Source organism: Ooceraea biroi, chromosome 4, assembly GCF_003672135.1.
Source record: "Ooceraea biroi isolate clonal line C1 chromosome 4, Obir_v5.4, whole genome shotgun sequence".
Classification (NCBI taxonomy): Eukaryota; Metazoa; Arthropoda; class Insecta; order Hymenoptera; family Formicidae; genus Ooceraea; species Ooceraea biroi.
Window position 1 is genome coordinate 12,143,951 of NC_039509.1, and position 14,702 is coordinate 12,158,652.

The following is a 14,702-nucleotide window of genomic DNA, read 5'->3' on the forward strand; positions in this document are numbered from 1 at the left end:
AAAAACGTCCAAGAGATACTTTCGCCAATTTTCGAGATATTCGAAAACGGCCAACGGCGGTCGAAAGAGCTCGGATAGCGCCTGTTTGTACCTCCGTTCAAATCGTTTGTACCTCTCTACAAACAACGGAGGTACGAACAACCATTTGTTTTACTTTGAAAATGCTGTACCTCTGGTTCCTTTGAGGTACAAACGATTTGAACGGAAATACAAACGGGTAGGAACTATGCTCCTTCGAATGGCGTTGGGCATTTTCGGATATCTCTGCAAACAACGGAGGTACGAACAACTATTTGTTTTACATTGAAAATGCTGTACTTCCGGTTCCTTTGAGGTACAAACGATTTGAACGGAGGTACAAACGGGTGCTAATCGAGCTCTTTCGAATGCCGTTGGCCGTTTTGCGATATCTCAAAAATTTACGAAAATACCTCTTGGACCTATTTTTTGAAAAGCCTATACTTCCGGTTCCGTTGAGGTACAAACGATTTAAACGATGGTTCCTGAAGGTACAAACGATGCTCTTTCGAATGGCATTATTAAAATTCGGATATCTTGTAGTCGGGTGCTGGCAAATTTTTCGACCCCTTATAACTTTTAAACTGTTGAGGTACAAACAAAACGAACGATGATACAAACAGGTACAAACGAGGTATAAACGAAATATGCCCGAAAATTTTCATTTCGTTAAAGTCAGGTGCCAGGTTCACACCGGTTCGAAAATATCTCTCTATAGATACGAAACGTTTCATGCGGCACGTAGGAGGCTTCACGGGACACATTTGGCGAATTGCTCTCTATCGGATCATACAATCGTTCTGCTTTCCACACACGTTCCGCTATTTCTTATCACATCTTTGTACTCTATATTTCAAAATGCAAAATTAGAGAGGGTCCTGACTCGAGGTTGTTTACTTTTAAATTCTCAGTGATTCATACAAACTGCATTAAGCGTAGACCGCGTACACAATTTATCGTGACATTTTATAATACATCTCGCTTGCAAGATGCAAGATCCTTTATGAACTCAGGTATAGAATGTTACGATAAATCATACGTGATACATACGACCGCGCTGGTTTACTTTCAACGTTGAAATTTCTGATATTATTTTTGCTCTCACATCCTGTTGCTTAAACTCCGTGGCTGAAACACTACTCTGTACATACACATCAGTCTGGGGACGATACTTTGCAATAAAGGCAAATGTAATTTGCGTAAATAGTTGATTAAACTCATCCGTGTGTCGCAGTCTGTAACATCATTACCTTCGCGATGAATGCGAGGAATGGTAAATCAGAGTGGCATATCGCAGCTGTGCAGAATCTCCATTTCATTTGCTAACAATAAGAACTATTATTACATGGCTAATCAAACGGTCAATAATGTCAATCAGGGTTGATTATACACGAAAACTTAATTACGTGTAGTCGAGCATTCTCATTTCCGTCGTGAAATAACAACTTTTTTTGATAAGCCGGAGAGTAAGTAGCCTCGTCCGGAGCATTCGTGATTGGAGACCTGCTTTGTGTCGTGTATATCGCCCGTGCATCATTATCGTCTCCGATAAACCGCCGCGCGCGGGCAACCGCGGCTTTCGTGTACGCTACAATGAAGAGGTAAGAAGAAACGGGGTGGTTAGAGGTGGAGGCAAACGAAGGACAGGAGTGGCAGTATTGACCCAGTTGCCGGTGTGGCGTCCGTGGTTCGTTCATTCGCCCTCTTCGCCCTCGGCGATCCCACTCGCGCGTGCGTTCGTGTCGATTAGGCTATGGCGAGTGCGTATGCGCGCGTACACGCGTTGGTCATTAATGACGCCAATCGTTTACGGTTAGCGGGTTAGCCGCGGTTATCTCGCGGGCATGGGTGTTAACCCTTTGACACATTCATTACGTCAGCAGCGTTAATCTGAATAAGCTTTTTGCACGAGTGCCCATGAGTGTTTCAATTTTCATTGCTCTCAGCGCTTAGGTATACTGAAAAATGTCAATTTTTCCATATTCTATTGTCTTTTTCTTCTTTTTTATTGCGGTTTCACTATGGGGTTTCATGAAATTGTCGGGTATAATAAATTGGGGAATCTTGATTAATTAAACTTTGCCTCAAACAAAACCCTGTTCTTTGATTACTTTCAACTAAACATAAAAGAAATTTAATTTAAGGACTTTAAGAAAAAAAGAAAGTTATGAGAATAAAAGAAATGATCAAAAACTGAAAGCTTGCGTCACATAATAATCTAAAGTTTTATTAAGAAGTTTTATCTTCAAGTTTGTGTTAAAAAATTTTTATTTATTCTTTAGATCTTTAGATTGAAATCGATACAAAGAAATTTTATGAAATAATACTAAAAAATACACGTGATTAATATAAGCAAGATACGCTTAGAGATATCTGCAAGATAAATGTTAGTTAATGTATAATGCAACCACTCGCCGTTGAGACGACGAAATGGAGGCAACCACGTGTGACCGTTAAAGATTTAAGGTATTACGGATCATTGTGTTCCACGTAAAGTGCATAAAGCGGATGAGATCGATCCCGCGGCTTTAACCGGGCACAGAACGTTATATCCGTGATACTAGTGACATACCAATGAAATATTCAGTATACCATTAGATGCTTTCAGGATTATGTAATATACTAAATTAACTAAATTATTATTTGATAAATTAATATATTGTAATTTGATAAATGGAAGAATTATTATTGTCTGTTGGATACGTTACTTATTTCAAGTAAACCGTTTTATTAAAGATTTTGCTTTCTCTTTGCCAGTATATAAGCCGTTTAGCATTTATGCTTCGATGTAACATGTTATCAAATGACTTAAAAATGGAATTTTCATTTTGTACAAAATACATGCAACATCCAATACATAAATGTTCACGTACATTAAGTATAAGTTGCATACGGGTATATGTGGACTTGATCTTGGATTATTGTACGTACGTGGTATACGCATCGTTTGATCAAATGAATTATTGTGCTACTATCCGATCCTATCCGATTAAGTGGTAATCAGACTATAAATTCACACGTAGTATTGAACGTCATAAATTCAATCATTTTTTGCTTTTTACAGAAAAAAGGAATTTGTGCTCAACATAAATCGGCACGAGATTCATAACAGGTCGAAATGGAACGAATGGAATGAATGATTCAGCGATTTTATTGATTTGACTCCATCGGAATCACATCTAAACTGAGTGACATTCTAGTTGCGTAGACGTGATAACGCAATCGACTTCAGAAACGTTCATGATGGATAATTCCTGTTGGACATTAATAAAAAAGTAATAGCACGGTGTATCTGAAACTATGCAAAATCGCTTCATGAAATATTCATATCTCTTTTTTCTTGTATAAAAAAATATCTTGATGCCAGGTGGAGAGAAGAGGACTGGTTAATGTCGCACAGTAGCAGCTCGCGAGTCACGACACTTTTGCACGACACGCGCGCGCAATCGAGCGGGAGCCTCCGATACGAAAAGTTCTCGGTAGCGCTAAAATAAAGTGAAACGAAAATATTTCTCACGCTACTTTGCAAAATCGTCCCGATCGTTTCGGCGAAGAGATCGGTCTCTCCGATTTCGCGGACGCAGTAAATTCGCTGATTATGGGCTTCTACGTCCGCGAACACCCGATCATGCTGCGATAAATGCTGCGAGATTATAACAGCGTAACGTATTCAATGCTATATTCCTACCGCAATATTCGAGAGAATAGAGCAAGTCTCAGATGGTGCAACGTTCCTTAGTACCATCTGGGTAAACAATGGATTGTTAAATGTTTTACTCGAGTGCTCTTTAGCGGAACGTTGCTTGCTAATTAGAAAAACAGTCTTGGCAGTGACATTAGTGAGGTGAATGAAGCTATTAACCGGAGCAACATCACGTTACGTTCGTTCTACTTGTGTCTCGAGCAAGGTTCTTTTCATTCTCCTTCATTTTTACCCCCTTACCTCCCTTCCATTTTCGGTTCAGCGAAGTTCGTTGAAGAGATCCCCAGTGAAGCTAAAACCTCGCGATTGCATTCAATGTCTGGGATACAAACTCTTTTTTTTTTCTTTTTAATATAGTCTCGAATGCCGACTCGCGTAGCATAAAAACATCGATGAACCATTTCTACTCCGATTTCCATTCATTGCTGATAGAAAAAAACGCCTTCCGTTTCTCTGATAATTTTCTCCATTGTCTCGCAATCGTTTTCCATTTCTCTCATTTTTCCCAGATTCCGCGTCCAAACTCTCGGCGTGCTCGGATCGATGCTGGATCGATGCCAAGAGAATCGTCAGGTGGCAGTCGTCGACTTGGTCGTCATCGTCGTCGTCGCCGGAGAACGTACCCGACAAGGAAGTCTCAGGTGTGCCACGGAAGAAGGAGAGCTGCTGGGGATAGAGGGGCTCAGGTGTCCCGGTCGGTTGACCATCAACCGATGGTGAGTCCGGGTTCGCGTAGGCCATAGCGCGCGCGTTACACCACGCCAAGGCGCGCAGGTGCGCCGCGACGCTGGCGTCGGCGTCGTCAGTGTCTCTCCTCCTCTTCCCCGCTGAATACGCGTCGCTTGAGGTACGCGCGACATCACAGAGCGCGGCAGGAAGCCCAGAGGATCGCGAGGTCCCATCGTACGAGAGTCGGTTCTCCGCCGCTCGGTCGCTGCTCGTCGCTCGACTGACTTTGACATGAGCCTCGGTTCCCGCGCGTTCGTCAGCTAGGCAGGGGGATCCTCTCCGGAAACCAGGTCAGTGAGAGAGAAAGAGAAAGAGAAGGACAGACGTGACGTCCGTCACGAGAGAGATCGTCACCAACAACGCCGCACGCGGCCGTAATCGCCGTGGTAATCAGTGCCCCAGTCGTGAAATCGTGCTGAAAGGAGCTCGACTTGTTGTTCATCACGCGTGCATCACGATCGAGTTCGAGTGACGCCTCTCCGCTCTTCTTCCAGCCTGGTCGCGGAAGGATTAATCCGATTCCGATCGGTAGAGCGGAAGATCCCCGGGAAGTTCGCGGCGCAGTTCAACCGATAAGAGGAATCAGTGAGCAAGTGAGCACCTTCGTTCTTCGCATTCCTTCGGGGAATGTCGCGGGGAAAAGTGAAGTGACAGACGCGGGTGGTGGATCCGGTGACGTTCTCGAATTCGCCAGAAGTCTCGTCCACGGTCCATACGCGCCGAGCTTGATCCGAGAAGAGATCTTCTTCCGCATCCAAAGTATTCGCCCTCCGCGTGCTCCCCGTTCCCGAAGGTGCCTGCTTGTTCGCCGGAGAGACGACGCGCGGTTGGACCCGAAGTTGGACACCTGTTAAACTAGCGAGTTTCGTTCGTGCAGGCCAGTTGTTGGTGACGACAAGTTCAAGTTCTCGAATCGCACGGAAGATTCACGCAGTTTGATTTTGCACAAACCCGATTAACGCGAACTTGCTGCTTAGGTAGGTGTTCATTATTCCTTATTTGAAGATGTGTTCGCTCACATATTTTATTTTCTTGTTTGATTGGGCATCTGCGTGTGTTTATCGAGGTAGCTCGATACGCGCGACGATTAATGGATACCGGAAGATTCGCGATCGATTAGTCGTTCGCATGACGTAGCGGTGACTTATATCCATGGAATAAGTAAGCCGCAAAACTGTGTAAAACTGAACTTATGCAAAAGTGTATTTATTTCTCTCGCGACGTCGATAAGAATGACTTGTATGTTGCGGGCACAGGTGAAGTTTGGATGTGCAGTCACGATTATTCAAATCACGATCCGCGACGCAAAATGGTGCCTGGGCGTTACAGTTTCATGGGTTTAACAACGACAATTTGTAGCGACGGCAAAGGAAGTTTGATTGCGGCTTGCGATGAGTTTTGTGCAACAGTCATCAAGCGGGATATGGGTTAGCCGTTACTTCCCCCCAAACCGCAGTTATGTAGCCTACCCTCGCTTCCTACGTAGTTGATTAATGAACGTTATTGCGTTGCAAACAACGTACTTTCTTACGGAGCGGAACATGAATACTGATGCACTTTGTAGAAAGATAATTGCAAATGTTAAAAGTTGCCGCAACAAAAACGTGCACACTTCGTAATGCTACGTATCTATTATATATTATTAATTATTTGGATATTATTATATCATGGATGTTTTCTATGTCCTATATCGAGTCTGTACGGGGGTGGCTATGAGTGGGCGCAAACAAACATTTATTGCAGAGGCAAAAATATGATCGTTCCAAAATTTTGCCGCATACGAGCGTAAAATTCTTGGAAGCTCCAAAACTTGTCCTCATTCAATAGAAAAATTCGATAAAATTAAAAGTTGGAAATTTTCTCCCTTTCTCGTGTTTAATATAAAATAGAATACAAAACACACACACACACACAAAGTATGAAATTTTTAGTTACAAAATGATAAGATATTTTTGCAAGTATCTTGATAAAAAAAAGATAAAAGTGCCTCCTACATGTTACAACAATCAGTTAACCAAAATTGGTCGTATCTCTCTGTCCTCCTTAGAAGTTTGCATTTTCAAGTCAACTTCTTATAAATATTTCATTCTCGGTGTATGATATAGTGATCTTCAGAGACCGAGGGCTTCTGTTCTCCTCCTGGATGTCGTCTTCCGTGAATTTTTCAAACCAGTGTTGCGCCATTCGTACATCGATCGTACCCTTCCTTTCGTTCTTTTGCATATTTTGCGTACTGCAGCAGCGGCGTGCGCAATAATCGCAGTAAAATACTTCATCGGATGTGCGCTACAATGCATATTGCAAGTCCCTTTAATAATTTATAGCCTCTCCCTTCGGAAGGTCGTTCATTAAAACGAAGAATTTTCTCTCTAAACCTTCGCAGCTATATTACCAATTATTCATCAACAAAGGAGAACTCGCGTCCGTTGGGAATAGCGGCTTCCGTTTTCACAGACTTGAAGGAAGCTCGCAATTAACGCGGAGAAATGTGTACTTCTCCTTGTCGTTCGAATGGCCCGAGTGCGCTTCGAGGATGCTCAGAAGACGGTCGGATATGGCGAGCGCCGAGATCGAACGTTTGTCCATCAATTATCGCGACAGGTGCTTCCTTTTAGGCCCCTTAGACGTACCTCGGTTGGACGATTGCAGGAACGAGTGCGATATCGATCCGCGGCCACGATATCCGTGCGAACGAACGAACGATGCGCATGGCGTCCAGGAAACAATTTCTATCGCATTCCGCGTGTACAACAAGTGGCTCCGTTTCATTCGGGTCACGGGGTCTTACCCGCGTCCGGTCCTCCCATTGTCCCGAATCCAACATCGCTCCATCGTAGCGAGCAACGCGCCAATGATGATGGCGAGGCGTTAGCCCCATCCATTACGTGGACCCGGTCTCATTTGGTGACAATGGAAATGGTTTTGCGTCGAACATTGCCGCTTCTCGCTGCACCATATTGGATAAAGGGCTTCATCAAGCTATCCGAGTGACGTACGTGCGCGAGGTTGGACAATGAAATTCCGGAGCTGATTCTCGGTATTGTGAAGTCTCTAACTTGCGCGACGCACATCTAATTTGTGACTTGGAGGAAAAGATTGGATTAGGGTCGAGATCTCGTTTTTTTGTCTTTACCTTTCGCTCACGTAATTTGAAGGAAAGTAATTTAAGGAGGGGAAACGAAACGCTAACTCAATTACTTGAAGAATGGTTGCCATCGATTGAATATACGTTATGCGGAGAGGAGAAACATGTTCAAAAAATATAATTCAAATTATTTTTTGTGTTACTGATCTAATTGGTTGCGCATTTAAAATAGCAGTAAGAAAACTGATCGAAAACTACCGTTCTTTGATATTGAAGGAGACTTTGATGCTACCAGAAATCCTTTTAAAACCACTCCTCCACTTTCATCTCCGAGGATAAGATTTAGTTGTAGTTTCCTTCCGCGGGAGGAATGTTCATGAATAATTAATCCCTCGTAATTTAAAGATAAAGACAGGTTATGTGCATAAGTCAGATATTGCACTTCGACGAGCAGGATTTCAGCGAGATTCCATCTGGGATATTAAAAATATTATAAAATGCAGCAACATCGATTCTCGATGTGATTCTCGTGTGATGGCAGTTGAATAACGGCGCCGCCGCGCGATATCAATGTATCTCGATATGACACAACCGGAACTCGATGTGTTTTGCGTGATGATGCCGTGATGATCCGCGATACGATACTGGAAATTACGGAGCCGTAAATTTGGCAATGCTCCCAGCGGGTATCTTATTTGCTCGTGCGCATATGTATGTACGTACACGATATATACGCACGGTCGACGTCCGAAATTTCGGGCGATACGCGCGGGCGGAGTAAGAGCAGGGTGTGTCCAATTCGAGTACGCGTGTTGGCTCGGGGGTTGTTTGCGTAATCCCGGGAGGATGATACAACACGGTTCCGCCGCGCTACCTGTTTCCTCTATTCCCTCCTTGCTTCCCTCCTTTTATCAGAGTAATTTCCTCCGTGCACCTTTATACGTATTTCCTTAATAGTATGCGTTTGTTCCATTACCATATACGCTGCGCCGGAATCCTTTCGTCAATTAATTCAAGGGTTGCTCACGAATCGTGGTAAAATTGCATCGCATTGTTACCAAGGGTAAAGGTTAATGCGCTCCTAGATGTGTGTTGCGCCGGCGGTGCCATTAACTCACGAACGTGTACACAAGCTGGCTTCAAACGATTCTTTTAATGAAATATGGATATTAATTATTACAGTATCAATTATTATAGTAAAATAGCGAAATCTGAGACATCAAATTATTCATAAACTATTCTTTAAAACTAAGTTACTCTTAAAAAACTAAACCCTATTTTTAAAATAAACTAATCTTTAAAAAATATATATATTTTTATATATTTTATATGTAGCATATATACTGCCTAACAGTATTGAATTGATAAATATTTTAAATATTGCATTGTAACTCGCATTGTATGACTTCGAAAAAGAAGCACGTGAAATACGTGGAATATTTATAACTGCACCATAAATGCTATACGTAAATGTTGAAAATCTAATTAAATATAAAAACATCGCTTTTATAGGAACTTATTTTTTTAAATTTAAATTCTCGAGAAAAATATTTTGAACTCTGAGTGATGAAGAATATTGCGCAATGTTCGAGATGACATAAAAGACATACATGTAAATTATCGTGAACATTAACTTGTACCATTACGAAATGCATCGCTGATAATTAAATAACAAACAAGCAGCCAAAAATAATCGCAAGAATCCAAAAGAAATCACAAGTAGCTGAAGAAATATTAGATGCAACGACTAATTCTCTTTAACGTCCCGTTTTATGTATCATCTTTATTGGAATATTTCCGCATTACCGATTCTCTCTCTTAACGTCAAATTTCGTCAGTTTTGTGCAAATACTCCAGAATACTGTAGAATATTCCTGCGCTTCCTAACGATGTTGGTTCAGGGATACCTGGTAGAGGTCCGATCGCGTTGCCTTCGCGGCGAAATGTCAGCGGAATAGCTGGGGTTACGACGAGCGAGTCGATTCATCCCCTCATTACGTCGCTGCATACAGTTACGACTGTAATCGAGGGTGACCCTGCATTTCGCCCTTACCGTAAAGATCTACCTCTGGCCGCGTAGTGTTACGTGCACATATTGGTGCAACGCAGGGGTAATATCGCGTGTTATCGGTCGACGTGTTATCGGCACTTGTGTCATAATGCTCGCAGATCGTGCGATTCGCTTCGTGCTTCACGCGAAGATATGCACCGACTTGGCCTGAAATGCGCATCGCTCCGCGTTCAGGCATTTACTACTGAAGATATGAGGGCTACGCTCGCACGCGCTCGCAAGCCCTGATATCTGCGCGGTTTATCCCCGGTCGCTCGTAAATCGCAACACCGGGAATGCAAAACGATGTAGTGTCGCGCGAGCGCGTTACTCATACTTTCGTACTTTCTGCCCTGGATTTCTTCCGATATGCAAACTACCTTCATTGTGGCTCCGTACCGTTATTAAGATAATGCGCGGATAAATTTGTCCAAGCCAGATAAACGCATTTAGTATTCTCGGGAAATTCTTGAAGAAACTTCACCGGAAGAAACGTGTGCCCTTCAGTGATGCGCGTATTCACACGCGTATGAAAACGAGAGAACAAAGAAAGTTGCCTGCGCTTATTCCGCATTCGCATTTGTTCTCATTCACTCTACCTTTTCTCGACCTTTCCACCCCCGTGCTTAAATGTGCGACATTTCTTTCTCAAGCGACGCATTCGTTCTTTCGTCTTCACGTTGTTACTCAGTCCGCGTGACACACGTGAAAAATCCTTTTGCATTCACGAAAAGCGTACAAATTAGAAATTCAAGGTTTCATATGGAGCATTGAAATTTTACGGGAAATAAAGAGATTTTTTGAAATTTTGCGTAGAATATCGTGGCTGCAGCATCGCAACATAAGGGTATTATTTCTACATTTAAATATGTTTTTGCATTAGTATTTGATTAATATGCTAAACAAATAAACGAATTATTTTCAAATTATATAGATAAAATGCGCTACAAAGCATAATAAGATTTGCAATATATTTGCGACTTTCCGCGTGCATAAATTTTCCCAGCAAATCCGGCTGATCGTTTGTATTTATTATCGCTTCGCGATACACACAAGTCGTGTCGGGTTGGATTCTGTATAATAGAAGTCTACAATCCCGATGTTGCACGGCGTGTAACAACGTGTATCATTTTTATTGAGAGTCGCGTTATGCTGTTTACTGCGCGCCTGTACACGCACGTTCTTTCATACATGAAAATTCGCGGAGGCTAACAGCGATGCCCCAACTTCTTTGCGTATTTGCCGTGATGTGGAAATGTATTGCATGCCACTTTCGCCACCTTCCCAGCCGTTGCACAAAGGGTAAGCTAGCGTTGTTTATGAATACACAACTCGCGCTGTTTTACTCGGGCACGTAGTCGTTGCGCGTGAACGACATATTTTCTCTACTTTACGCTTTAAAATGGCGTGAAGCGCCTTTCTCAACACTTGTCTCAAAAAGCGCTTTACGTGAAGCTACATCTCGCGCGAGTATGCCGGATTTTAGACATGACGAAACAATTATTGAACAAGATTGAAGTTTTGCCAAATGACAAAGTTGCATTTTTAACGGATAAAGAAGATTCCTCCGTTCTCATTCTCCCTTGTGGAAAAATTTATTATTAATAGCGTTCGCTGTAGACAGTTAAAAATAAAGTTGAAATCATAGACACATGGTTGAAATCAAAATCTGAAATGTAATCGCGAGACGTCCTGAACGTTATTATCGCATGAAGTCAACGAGAGATTGAAATAATAGTTGTTGATAACTTAGCTCGTTAATTTGGAAATATGGGGAAAACCGGATGTAAAGCCCGGGGGAAACTTTCAATTAGGATTCATTCGATTAAACGTAGTTCCGCGATTGTACCATCTGAAAAAAAGCAAGCGGAAGGGATAGAAGACTTACTAGGTTTCCGCACGCACATCTAATTCTCGCTAAGACGTTGAAAGCGATAAACCCGGTTCCGGCCAAGTTTTACGCATTTTCACGCGCTCGTGAATTTCCCTTATGTGCGCAGCCGGATTATACTCCCGAGATATTTAACTAACTTCCAGCCACGCGGCAGCTATGAGATATCTTTGGGGTGGCGGCAGGAGGGTGCTGAGCAAGTGCGAAGCCTACCTTCGCTTCAACATAACGTTACCCGGGAGAGAATCCTGACGAAGATGAGCGATTTATGGCGATGCAAAAGTGGAGCATCGTGTATTTTTTGCGCGGCGCGCAGGCTTGATTAAAACACGCAGATCGATCTACCGTGCGCAGGGGACCGTTTTGAGAGCACGCGTGTTGTTATCTTTGCATCTGCAAAGGCAACGCTGCTCGTTAATCCGAGGACTCGATTCAAGGCAAACCTGCCCTGATGTCGATACGACGATCTCATCTTTTTTCCTCTCTTCCCCTTTTTTTCATCTGTTCTCTCGCGCCCTCCGCTCGTCGCGGTTATTCCATTACGCCCGTGTCGCCAGCAGTGGGATTTGCTGCTGGTTCTCCGCGGCTGTCGCGCGATGTTGCTTTTCGGAGAAATAATAATTACTGCTTTCGAAACATCCTCTCGATTCAGCTGCCGCGCCGTCACGCGAATGGACAATATCCAATACACACATTATTTACGACTCTCGCCGAGAGTATTTGCAATAGAGAACTTTTAACGGAAACTGGGATAAAACGAACAAATAAAGCGTGTGTCTATAGTCTATGCCATTTCCAAATAACATATATAACGATTGCACATATGTATCGATCGAACTCATCGATGATAAATATAATTTAGGGCTTGCCCTTCTCGCTAAAATAACAAAACGAAGTTACACAGTATCCGTTGCCAGTATCAAATGAAAAAATCATGATCATGTATGTATAATCGCTCGTTTTCAAAGGATATTTCCAAGATGTGCTCTCAAAGCTCCGAAAGAAAAAAACGAGTTCACAGACGGAGAAGAAGTAAACTTTAGCCATTATCTTTCAGAAGATGCTGAAGCTGTCGCATTTTCTGCCTGCGGTTTTTGAAACTTCCGTTACAGGGACACTTCCTACACAAACTTCACAGCATCTCACCGCAACTTGCGAGAATTGCACAATCCATTAGCGTATCCATTTTAAACGTTTCGAGTGAAGAATGTCAAAAAATATAAGGGATGAACAATTTACTCTGAACCTCTATAACGGATAAGAATCTGGGGTTAAGTCACGCGAGCTATCGGAGCCATAAAGTCTTTCGCGACTCACCATCTTTCAGGGGAACGAAAAAATTCATTAAAGAAACATTTCAACACCGAATATAAATTAATGTGTGCTGCGCATATCTGTTTTTCGAGTTACAAGGTTCGCGCATTTCACAAAAATTTCAACAGTAAAAACTAGAGCGGAATTATATAATTTTAGCTTCTTGCCGACAAGTTAATAACATTTTTTAAAAGTGTAAGAAAGTAGTCTAAAGAAAGAATCTTTTGCACATTTTTCCATGCTTTTCTAATCCGAAATTCTGAAATATTTTGAAATTACCTAAGCACGAGCTACTTTACGCTTTAAAATGGCTACTCTCTGGGATCGTATTGCGTGAAGCTTGATTACGATTATACGTCTACAAATATATCTTCTAGCTTGACTCTTACAATCATGTTCCAATATCACTTGACGCGCTATTGCTGATATGGTGCACGGTATAATCTTGGTTTACCATTTCGTTCGAATTTTATCGCTCCGCGGGCGAATAAATCGTGACTTGATGTTTCAGTAAGGTTTGAAATACCGTCAGTGAGAAACGTCTGAGTTTATGGCACAACGACCAACCAGTCTTTTTTCCCTCTTTTACCGCGACCTCAAAATTTGCGCTTTATAGAGCCATTAAGCAGAAGGTATCCAAAAACTTTCGCTGTAACACGACATCCCTATGTGCGTGACTGTACATAATACGGTCCAAATAGGGATATTTGAGAGAGAGGAAGAGAGGGGGGGCGGGGGAGAGAAAGAGAGATTTTATTGTACCTTGAAGCAATGTCCATTGAGATACATGAGTGAGATAATACATGCAGATGTAACTGTGCTACAGGAAATTTGCTCGAGTTCCTGCGAATATGTCAAATTTAGATTAATATTAATAGATTACTTCATTGGATTAATTACGAGCCAAATGAATCATTTATGCTTACAATTAGAGGTACAATTTTGCAACACACGATATATACATGTACATCTTAACATCTTACAGAAAACAGGATAGAAGAAAAATAGATATCACATGGGACGTCGTAGCAGACGCAAGAGCGACTAATCAAATAGTTTCCATTGAACTACGCTAGACATATAATTATTTATTCAGCCGAGAACTAATTACTCATTTAGTAAGTTACATTAGTTAATTTAGTAGACTTACATCAGAGCTCTTCGTGCTTCACGAGTTTGAAGACACCGATAGAACGCGTGTTGCGTCTGTGCGCGCGTTCGCGTACGTGCACACTTTTGCATTACGTTCACCATTACAGCACACCATCCGGCACAGAAAATTGCGTTTGTCGGACGGAATTTCCATGAACGTAATGCGTACGAACTTCGCGGGACAAGTCCGCATAATTTAGCGCGAGAGATGGCGAGCGATATTGCTTTTCCTGAATGTGAAATATTCCTGATTCTCTCTTTCTCTCTTTTTAAAATTTTTTATTTAACTGCTATTCGTATGTTATATATATTCATTTCTCTATTACTTTTTTTTTGTACTTGTACTATCATATCTTTTTTATGCGCATAAGAGGATGTTATCCCAGATACTCATACCCACTCTATAAATAAAGCTTTGTGTCCGTCTGTCTTGTCGATTGTTGATAGAATAAAGTTCAACGTTCTCGCATATGAAATATTTACTGCTGCTACTATTGGGAAAAAAATGGTCTCACTAACTGATTGCTGAGGTTCGCGGATGAGTCGGAAAACCTAAAAAGCCAACTAATGGCATCGTATTAAATATCTACTAGGTGAAATAGTTTCCCACTCCCCTCCGAGTAGATGGCATTCATTAACGTGCAATACGTCGCGTCAGCAGAAGAAATAGATTAAATGTTTTTGTGTCCTGAGACACGAAAGACAGATGCATGCGATGGAGATATTGTTCGGCGATACAGGTTTAATTAATCTGAAATAG

General features: G+C 42.1%; 1 protein-coding gene across 5 annotated transcripts in view; it reads left to right on the plus strand.

The window, feature by feature from the left end:
- The first annotated feature begins 4,592 nt into the window (after positions 1-4,592).
- Positions 4,593-14,702, plus strand: part of LOC105278716 (leucine-rich repeat-containing protein let-4) — a 94,675-nt gene continuing 84,565 nt past the window's right edge. For 2 of the 5 annotated variants that reach the window (XM_011338005.3, XM_011338025.3), the window contains exon 1: positions 4,596-5,427. The gene's annotated coding sequence lies outside the window, so the exon portion shown is untranslated. Of the gene's footprint in view, positions 5,428-14,702 lie in introns of all 5 variants that reach the window. The other 3 variants (XM_020031338.2, XM_011338016.3, XM_011338046.3) reach the window with 2 other exon arrangements.